Genomic DNA, 9,095 nt, shown 5'->3' on the forward strand with positions numbered 1-9,095 from the left:
TGGTCTTAACTTGTTTCACCATCCTTCTCAAGGCCTGCTTTAGGATGGAAACATCATATATTCAAGCTACCCAGTCCCCCCCACCACCCAAAAAAAACCCACCAACAACACCTGCTTTAGAAAGCCACCAGGTTTATTTACCAGATTTTGTAGAGGATTGGGAGTGTATGTCTGTATATGTGTGTATAAAACAAAGAGTTGTGTTGTGGAAAGGAGGGATGACTTCACCTATTCTGAACACATCTGGGCTAAATTGCCCATCACATGGCATTTATAATTCCACACTTACTATAAGCATATGATAAATTTGTTTTAATAAATGTTACTAAGGTTATTGTATATAACAAGATACTGGATGAATATACCTGCTGCAAAATTCTGTCTCTGTTCCATAAAACACATGATCAACACAAGAAAGTACTGACAAGGAGTCATTACTAGAAGTTTAATTCCATGAGGGACCCTTTGTTGGAGGCTGTGTGTATGTATACGCACACATATGCATGTTCGTGTATACAATAAGGATTTCTCTTGAAAGATAAATATGAAAATGTAGGATTTAAAAACAGAATAATTATTTTAGCAGCTTAAAAAAAATCTTACTTTGTTTTATTTACTAGTCTAATTCTTTACTTTGGCATTTTGCAAGCCCTCACATAGCCCTGAATAGTTTTCCAAGCCTTACACATATTTTATCTCATTCTATCAACTATCTGCGAAACTAAAATTCACTAGGAGTAAATATCTTGTTTGATAACTTTCAGTAGCAGAGTTGGGGGGAAAATAGCAGTAAGCTTGATATTGCCTTTATGTGTGGCCAAGTTCTTCTGAATACATCACAAATGTTAACTCATGATCCTTCCAGCAAGTCTCAAAGATACAGATACTATTACCACTGCCATTTTATAGATGAGCAAAGTGAGGTTCAGAGAGGTTAACATAATTTGCCCAGGGTCACGTGAAGAGTCAGTAGCTGATTCAGGATTACAGCCAGGCGATTTCCAAGCTACTAGGATGAATTTGAAAGGAAACTGCATCTTGAGTCACAATCCAGGCTGTGGGAATGTTTGTATCAACTGCAAAAGCATATGGGAATTTCTTAGGGGAAAGAAAAGGACAGCTTAACATGGTTCAACAGCATATTTCGTTTTTAATTTCACCTAGCTGACACAATCACCTTATCAGTCGAGTATTTAGGAATAAGAAGATATTTATAACCAGATTGCCTAAAGTGCCCTAAGGCCACCATTTATGTCCATATGGCACTGTGCCCAGGAAGACACATCTGTGTCACAAAATCCCTACTTGCTCCAGAGAAGAATTTAGACAAGAGAAAGTGAAGCCATAATCGGGCAGCGGTGTCCTGGATGTTTACACTGTACCTCCAGGCACTGATGAGCCAACAGAAATGTGAAGTTGTAAATAAAATTCACTATCTTGTCCACTGGTTGGATCCAAAAATGGCCCCAAATAAGCTTTCTAGAGAAATCTTAGAAATCAGTGTCAGAGAGTGAATTAGAACTAGAAATAGGTCCTTTCAGAAGCTTAAGAAATTATTGGTCATCTTCATGAGTGTCTTGGAATATTAAAATATAAAAAAAAATTGCTTAAAATTGAGAATACACAACTGTATTTAAGCAATGATGATATTTACCTGATTAATGCTTCTAACATTCCCCCAGTACAATACACTACAAATGTGCTACTCACAAACTAATTACAGGACATATAAAAATATTAATTTATAATATTCTGTTGGGGGTAGGCTCCATTAATGCAACACTCAGAGTTGTATGATGAATGCCCTCTTTCACTGTATTAAAAAGAACAATTAAACCTGGGCTTTCATGTACTCACCCCTAATTACTTTCTACCCTGGAAGAATTTTATTCCACAGTTACTATTCCAGCTATCTTTCATAACCTGCTCCCTGGAGGGAAGTTGGAAGAAGAACTATTTATTTCCATTATATCTCTTATGTCCCTTTTCATTAGTTCTTTTTTTTTTTTTAGCTACAATTCAAGCTATTTCTTTATTGTTTTAGAGTTTATACAGTGCTTTTGAGCCCTGCAACTGCTCAAAACACACTATTAGCTGCTAGCAAGCATCTTACTGAAAGAAGCCTCGAGAGTTCATTTGTGCCTCTGCTCTGAAATTGTTAAGTGGAAGGACATTTTGCAGATAATTCGCTTGGATGTATATATTTGTGTATATTTATATTATATACTTTTTTTTTGTTTGACCTAAGATACAGAATGGTATTATTTCCAATGTTTCAGTTTTCTCAGTTTCTCAAGTAAGAAAGATACTGCTCCCTGTTACTAAAAAAATTCTTTTTAAGTTATTTAGCCTATTTTATTCACTGATATTTGAAAGCTTCTGCAACTTAAACCTTCATTCATCAAAACTATGAGGTTCTACTTGGTGTAAGACACTGAGCTAGAAATTGGGAATACAAAAATGATCTTTTAAAAAGTCCCTTTCAGGGAGCTTAATTTTCACACCACATTTTCTTAGGAACTTAAACATTAGACTATTTAAAGGAAGGGGGGAAAAGGAGAAGGAATGAATTGGAGCTATCAGAACAGGCACAACTTAAAAATAAGGCTTAATAAATATCTGAAAGAACGTTTAGTTCATAATATGATTCTCTTCTCATTAACAAGACTGTATTTCAAGATAAAAATGCAACTTTCTACCAGTATTAGGCTTCTGCAACATCCTATATGGGCCAGTGCCTTTCTGAAGTGTCCCTTTTGTTTCAGTGTCCCTTTGTTTCTATTAGACCGTGAGGCATAATGTTCACTGCAGTATAATACACTTGTAGATGTCAAGAGGAAGGAGGTGAGTTGGAAGCTAGAGACCTTTTTTCACTTATAGTTGGTCCTCATCTGCTCATAGGTGTGTGTGTGTGATATAACTGTATATACATATTTGATATATATGTGATTGTATATTTGATATATATATGATATGTATTATATATATTTGATAGTTACAGAAGGAAGAAAAAAAGACCATTCCGAGTTGCTGACTTAAAGAGTCATTTGGTCAGATTTCCATTTGGAGAAAAAGGTTGTCCAATTCCTGTTTGATCCACCCTAGCATATCCCCTCAGTATGGATGAACTGGTCTTTCTTCACACACGTTCTTTTCGTGCATGCAGAGAGCCCTGATCAGTCAAATCATACACATCTAACTCAGCTGCTTTTCTTTGAATTAAAAAATCAGGACACCCAAATCAGAAGATTAGCATGTTGAACACAGCACTGAGTTGTCACAGACAAGCATAAAAGACATTAAATTGCAGACTCGGCTATGACAATTTCATTTGCAATTTCTTTGAATCAAGGACAAAATGCCTTTGCTTTATAAGAAAATGCTGGCAGGACCAGGCTCTTTCAGTACTAACAAAAAGGGTGGAGGGATACGGGAGGATGAGAGGTGTGGAGGGAGAAAGAGAGAGAGAGAGCGAGCCAGAGAGCAGCAAGTCTGTAGAAATGGACTCCCTTCATGTAAGAACAGTCACTCAGTGCCTTCAGCTGTTCACCAGACTAAACTCCCCCAAGCATTTTACATCTATGTTTCCTTTTTTCTTTTCCATGTTCATTGCTTCACACAGTTGAAACAAGAAGTGAAAAGGAGCAATTTTTGCCTTGTTGTCGACTGTGGACCACAGGAGTCACCTTAGTTTGTAGAATGTTCAGAATGCCAGACACTAACTAAGCAAGCTGCACAGATGATTGTTAGGGATCCCCACAAGACCCTTTTGAGTTATGTGTTGTTATTACCCTTATTGTGCAGATGAAGAAATGGAGGCTCAAAGAGGATAAGATGGAGGCTCAAAGATCTCACAGAAAGAGGCAGCCGGTATTTCTCCAAAGCCCTCACCTTGAGTTCCCAGTGCTCAACTGATTGCTGCTAATTGGAATGGAGGTGTCTTCCCATTACTGTAGGAACAGACTGGTTTTGTCCATATGTCCCTTGAGGACTTGGACAGTAAGAAAGTCAGTCTTTTTCCAAAGGAGCCTGACAAGTTCCCATTTCACACTGGTTGACGCTTTAGAAGCAGCCTGGGAGTTCAGGGATTGTTCGAGGTCTGAGAACCTCCTGTCCTCTCCACGTAGAGTGGAGAAAATTGTCACTCTGAGTGACAATCAGTTTCAAAAGTAAAACTGCAGGGATTTTGAATTTTCAGGTTTATTGTGGTCAGTGGATAAAACTGGTTAAAATGCTCTTCTCTCTACCCCTTGCACCTTCTTAACCCTCATTTAGTGGTTCATAATTGGTCACAAGCAAAGGTGGCCATCCCCATCACCAAGCCTCTCCTGCCTCCCCCTTCTTGAGTACTGTGCTAAGTAAAACTACTCAGTAGTTTAAGTAGAGTCCTAATTAATGAGTCTGATTCCTGCTTGACACAGGCTCATTTTTAACCTGGTAAACTCATTAAACCTCTGCTCTTCATTTAGCCACGGATGATCAGAGTATCATAATTTCAACTAAGTGCGCTCAGTGATTTAATGGGCCTCGAGTTTCCTGCATTCCCATAGTGTCCCATCCGAGGAGCTCAATCAGTATCGTTAGAAGTTTATTTAGTGCAATGAGAGATCTCTCTGATCTATCCTGAATTCAACCGAAGGCTTTAAAGATGAATGAAAGCAAACCGCTGGCTCCACGATTTCAAACAACCCATTTTGCTTTTAACCGTAAATCAGCCAGGGGGTCTGAAATGCAGACAGTTTCCAGACAGACCAGCGCATCTCCTGAGTTAATGAGACAACTCCTGCTAAGGAACAGTCCCCACCTCTACCAGCAGATGCCAGCACCTCCTCTTCTTGGATAAGAAAGGGCCCAGGAGTTTGGTCTCCACTCCACACATCCTGAGATTTGTAAAATAAAGGCAGATTAAAAGCAACAAAAACAAACAAGACACACACATACACCCAAAGGTTACTCTCTATCTGCTTTCATTCCCAGTTACTGCTCAGTTAATTGCATCCAAGGCAATTCTCTGAAAGAGCTATCTGTTTTGTCATTGTTGTTACTGCTATATTTGTGTGAATATGTAGATAGCTAATAAACCACTTCCATGCTCCCATATAGAAGAATTTTCACAGCTCAAACAGGCCAGGGTGAGTTGGATTCCAATTTTAATGGGTTCTCATAAAGCCCCTGTCGATTGTGAGTACCCAGTAAGGGTTTTATAACAGTGACAGCTTTGCAAATACTGTAACATATGTAACTTGGATTGGGTCAATACATGGCGGAGAAATCAGATTGTGAGATGGTCGAGCTGTTCATTTTGGCTGTCTTTACAATCAATCAGCCAGACCAACTGAGCCTGCAGTGATACTCACTGATTATTGAGAAGGCTAAAACAAATGGATTGGCTGTGCTGTCTGCTGAAGCCCATTCAGTAGCTAAAACCTCTGTCAATATACAGACAGGTGCCATCTTTTGAAACCAGTTGTTAGTAATAACTATCAGGTCCAACTAAAAGCAAGGCCACATTTTGACTGCCACAAAAGGGATTAGTTCAGTTTATTTCAGAATGTTCTGTTTGGTAGATTTTGCAGAATGACCTGTTCAGAAACCCAGAGTTTATAGACTGTGATCTATAAACAATAATTTCTGCCTCACCCCAACTTGCTTCTCTTTTTCTTCTTTGGGTATCTTCAGCTTTTGTGCTTAATTCAAAAGCTTGTAAAAAGAACGGTAGTCTCAAATATATTTCCCAACTGTGAAGATAAAATTCCTTAAAAAAGATCCAGGTTCCCGAGTGATATGCAGGACTCGTAAGCCCTTTCTTATAACCTGCACAAGTGACTGGATGTATTAAGCTACCACAGATCCTCACTGCATTCTTTACTTCCAGCCAACTCATCCGTGACTGCTGGCAGGATGAGTGCATTGTGTGAGCTGCCTAATCCAAATGTCTCTGAGTTGCTAGGTTTAGGCTAAGACGTTCCAATAAAAATGAGGGCAGCCTCCCAGTCTTTGCCTAAACTTGATTCAAATCACATTGACTTATGACTTAGAATGAATTACTTTCACTGTATTTTCTTCAGGGACCACTCTGGCTATAACAGAGATAAGAAACCAAAAAGCTGCTCCTCAAGATTTCTAGTTAGAGAAAGAGGAAAAATTAATCAAAATCAATTCAAGGACAATATTTCCAGCTTCATTGTGTTTCCTGAGGATCAGGTAGAGGTTGAGAGGTGATGGGCCACTAATGAAATGTGGCTAAAGAAAGATGGGGAGGGGGGACTCAGATGTTTAAAATGCTTATTATTTATTCATCGTAAGGTACTATTTTTAGGGTGTGCAAGAATGGACTCCCTGTTTCCATTTAATCAGAGCTTTGGAGGAATCAAATTAAGGAAGATTACTTAGTCGTAAAATGGGTTTTTCTAGACCCAAAGGAACTCCTGTGCAGGTCAGCAGAAGATGGGGGGGGGGGAAGGAGATATACTGTATTGGCTCACACTAAGAAGAAAGAGATAACAAGATGTGATGAAAATCACAGGCTTTTAAATCTACTGTGGCAGAGACTGTAAGTTGTCTCACCAATCTACATTAATTCATTATGAAACTTTATTTCAATAATAGAACCACCTGAGTTTTAGCTGTGCATTGGTCCAGTTGGAGACTACATTTCCCCACCTTCCTTGCAGCTTTGGTGTGACCTCATGATCAAGTCTGGCTAATGAACAGTGTGTAGAAGTGATATGTAACTTCTGGTCATGCCCTTAAAAGGAAGCTGCTTGCTCTCCGCTTTCTCTTTCTCTCTTTCCAAAGACTGGAATGTGGCTATGGTGGTAGGGGTTCATTTTTGACCATGTAGATGAGGGCAATCCCTAGTGGATGGTGAATAGAAAGAAGGCACCTGCATCCTTAGACCACCTCATGGTACAGAACCAGCCCATATCTCTAGACTGCCTGCTTCCTTGGATATTCTCGAGAGAGGTGGTTCAGTGTAGTGCCTTGCTAATCAAAATGTGGTCCTCAGATTGTCAGCAGCACCTAGGAGCTTATTAGAAATGCAGAATCTTGGGCTCCACCTCAGGCCTGCTGAATTATAATCACTTAAAAAAAAAATCTCCTGACAATTTGTATACACATTAAAAGTTGAGAAGCATGGGTATATAGTGGTTAAAAGCATAGATTCTGGAGACAGTTCCTGAGTTCAAATCCAAATCTGTGACTTAATTAGCTGTGCCACTTGGGGAAAATTACTAAAACTTTCTGTGACTCACATTTCTCATCTGTAAATTGGGGGTATTAATACCTTCCTCATAAGGTTATTGTAAAGATGACATCAGTTGATAATGTAAATAGGTTGGTGTAAAGCTATATAAAGACTTACTATTATTACAAAAAGTTAACTTCTGTCTTGTTTAAACATCTGGTCCCTGATAAAGATGTCAAAACAATATCTTAAATTCATCTACTGTTAAAATAATGGATCTGTGTGAAGATTTGGAGAAGGGTAGAAATTGTGTCAATTCTTATAATTGAAACAACCACATATCTTGGCTCTTTCAAGATGATCTTACAAGAAAATTTATTTACATTCAACAAATATTTACTGAGCACCTCCTATGTGTCAGTCATTTTTCTAGGTGCTGGGCATGCTTCAGTGAAGAAACCTGGCAAAAATTCTACCTTCATGAAGACTATATATTAGTGGATCAGATGGGAGGGCATGGAGATGGCAATTATCTATCAAGTTTGGGTCTCATTATCAGGTTGTGGTTCAGGTTGTGTTTTGGTTTTTTTTTTTGCGGTACGTGGGCCTCTCACTGTTGCGGCCTCTCCCGTTGTGGAGCACAGGCTCCGGACGTGCAGGCTCAGCGGCCATGGCTCACGGGCCCAGCCGCTCCGCGGCATGTGGGATCTTCCTGGACCGGGGCACGAACCCGCGTCCCCTGCATCGGCAGGCGGACTCCCAACCACTGCGCCACCAGGGAAGCCCCAGGTTGTGTTTTTTGATCACTAGTTTGGAAAATTTAAACACCGTAAAAAGAGGAAGTGAAAAATACTGAAACCTCCTGGGGCCTATGAAGTTGTGGTTATTACAATATCCATGTAGGGCCAACAAGGTTTTTGCATAGTGGAGAGACTTTGTGACCATAGGAAATCTGTATTCTACAGCAAAGTCAGAAGACTCTGCTAAGTGTGGAGCTGGGCTGGTGGGTCTCCAGCTAAGTTCCTGACCAGGCTCAGCCATTGCTGAAGAGCAGGCAAAGGCCCCCTCCGTGAGGCATTTGATAATTATCACCAGGAAGTATCACTTCCTCATGGAGACGCTTGACCATAATGGGAACTCATTCATACAACTTTTGGGGAAGTGTCTAAATCTTCCACTCATTTCTTTAAAATTGTGTGGTTTTTCTTAAGGTGTCATTGTTCTTTATATATTCTGGATTTTTTTTCAAATTTGTGACTTTTCATTTTCTTGATTGTGTCTTTTGATGGGGAAATATTTTTGAATTTTATCAAGTCCAACTTAACAATTTTTTTTCTTATGACTTGGGTTTTTTGTGTGTCCTATATGAGAATTCTTTGCTTAGCCGAATGTCATAAAGATTTTCCCCCTAAATTTTCCTCTAGAATCTTTATAGTTTTAGTTCTTGTATTTAGGTCTGTGACACAGTTTGAGTTAGTTTTTGTATAACGTGTGAGGTAAGGATCAAGGTTCACATTTTTCCCTTACAGATACTCAGTGTCCAGCACAATTTGTAAAAAGTATCCTTTTCCATTGAATCACATTGACTTCCTGATCAACAGTCAATTGACTGTAAATAAAGTGTTTATTTTTGGATTACAGATTTATATATTCTTAAACCAATGTCACAGTATTTTGTAGCTTTATGATAAATCTGGAAGTTAAGCTGTGTATATCCTCCAAACTTGTTCTTTCACAAAATTGTCTTGACTCCTCTAAGTCCTTTTCCATTTGATAAAAATTTTAGTAATGTTGGGAAAACAGGCATAAACATGGGCTATGCAAGACAAAGGGACGTGTATGTCCCCCTAGGAAGGATTGGAAATTGATTTTGCAACTTCAGCAGGACTGTGCATGTATTAGCCAA

The sequence above is a fragment of the Leucopleurus acutus genome (assembly GCF_964270905.1).
Source record: "Leucopleurus acutus genome assembly, chromosome: 7".
In the NCBI taxonomy this organism is placed as follows: domain Eukaryota; kingdom Metazoa; phylum Chordata; class Mammalia; order Artiodactyla; family Delphinidae; genus Leucopleurus; species Leucopleurus acutus.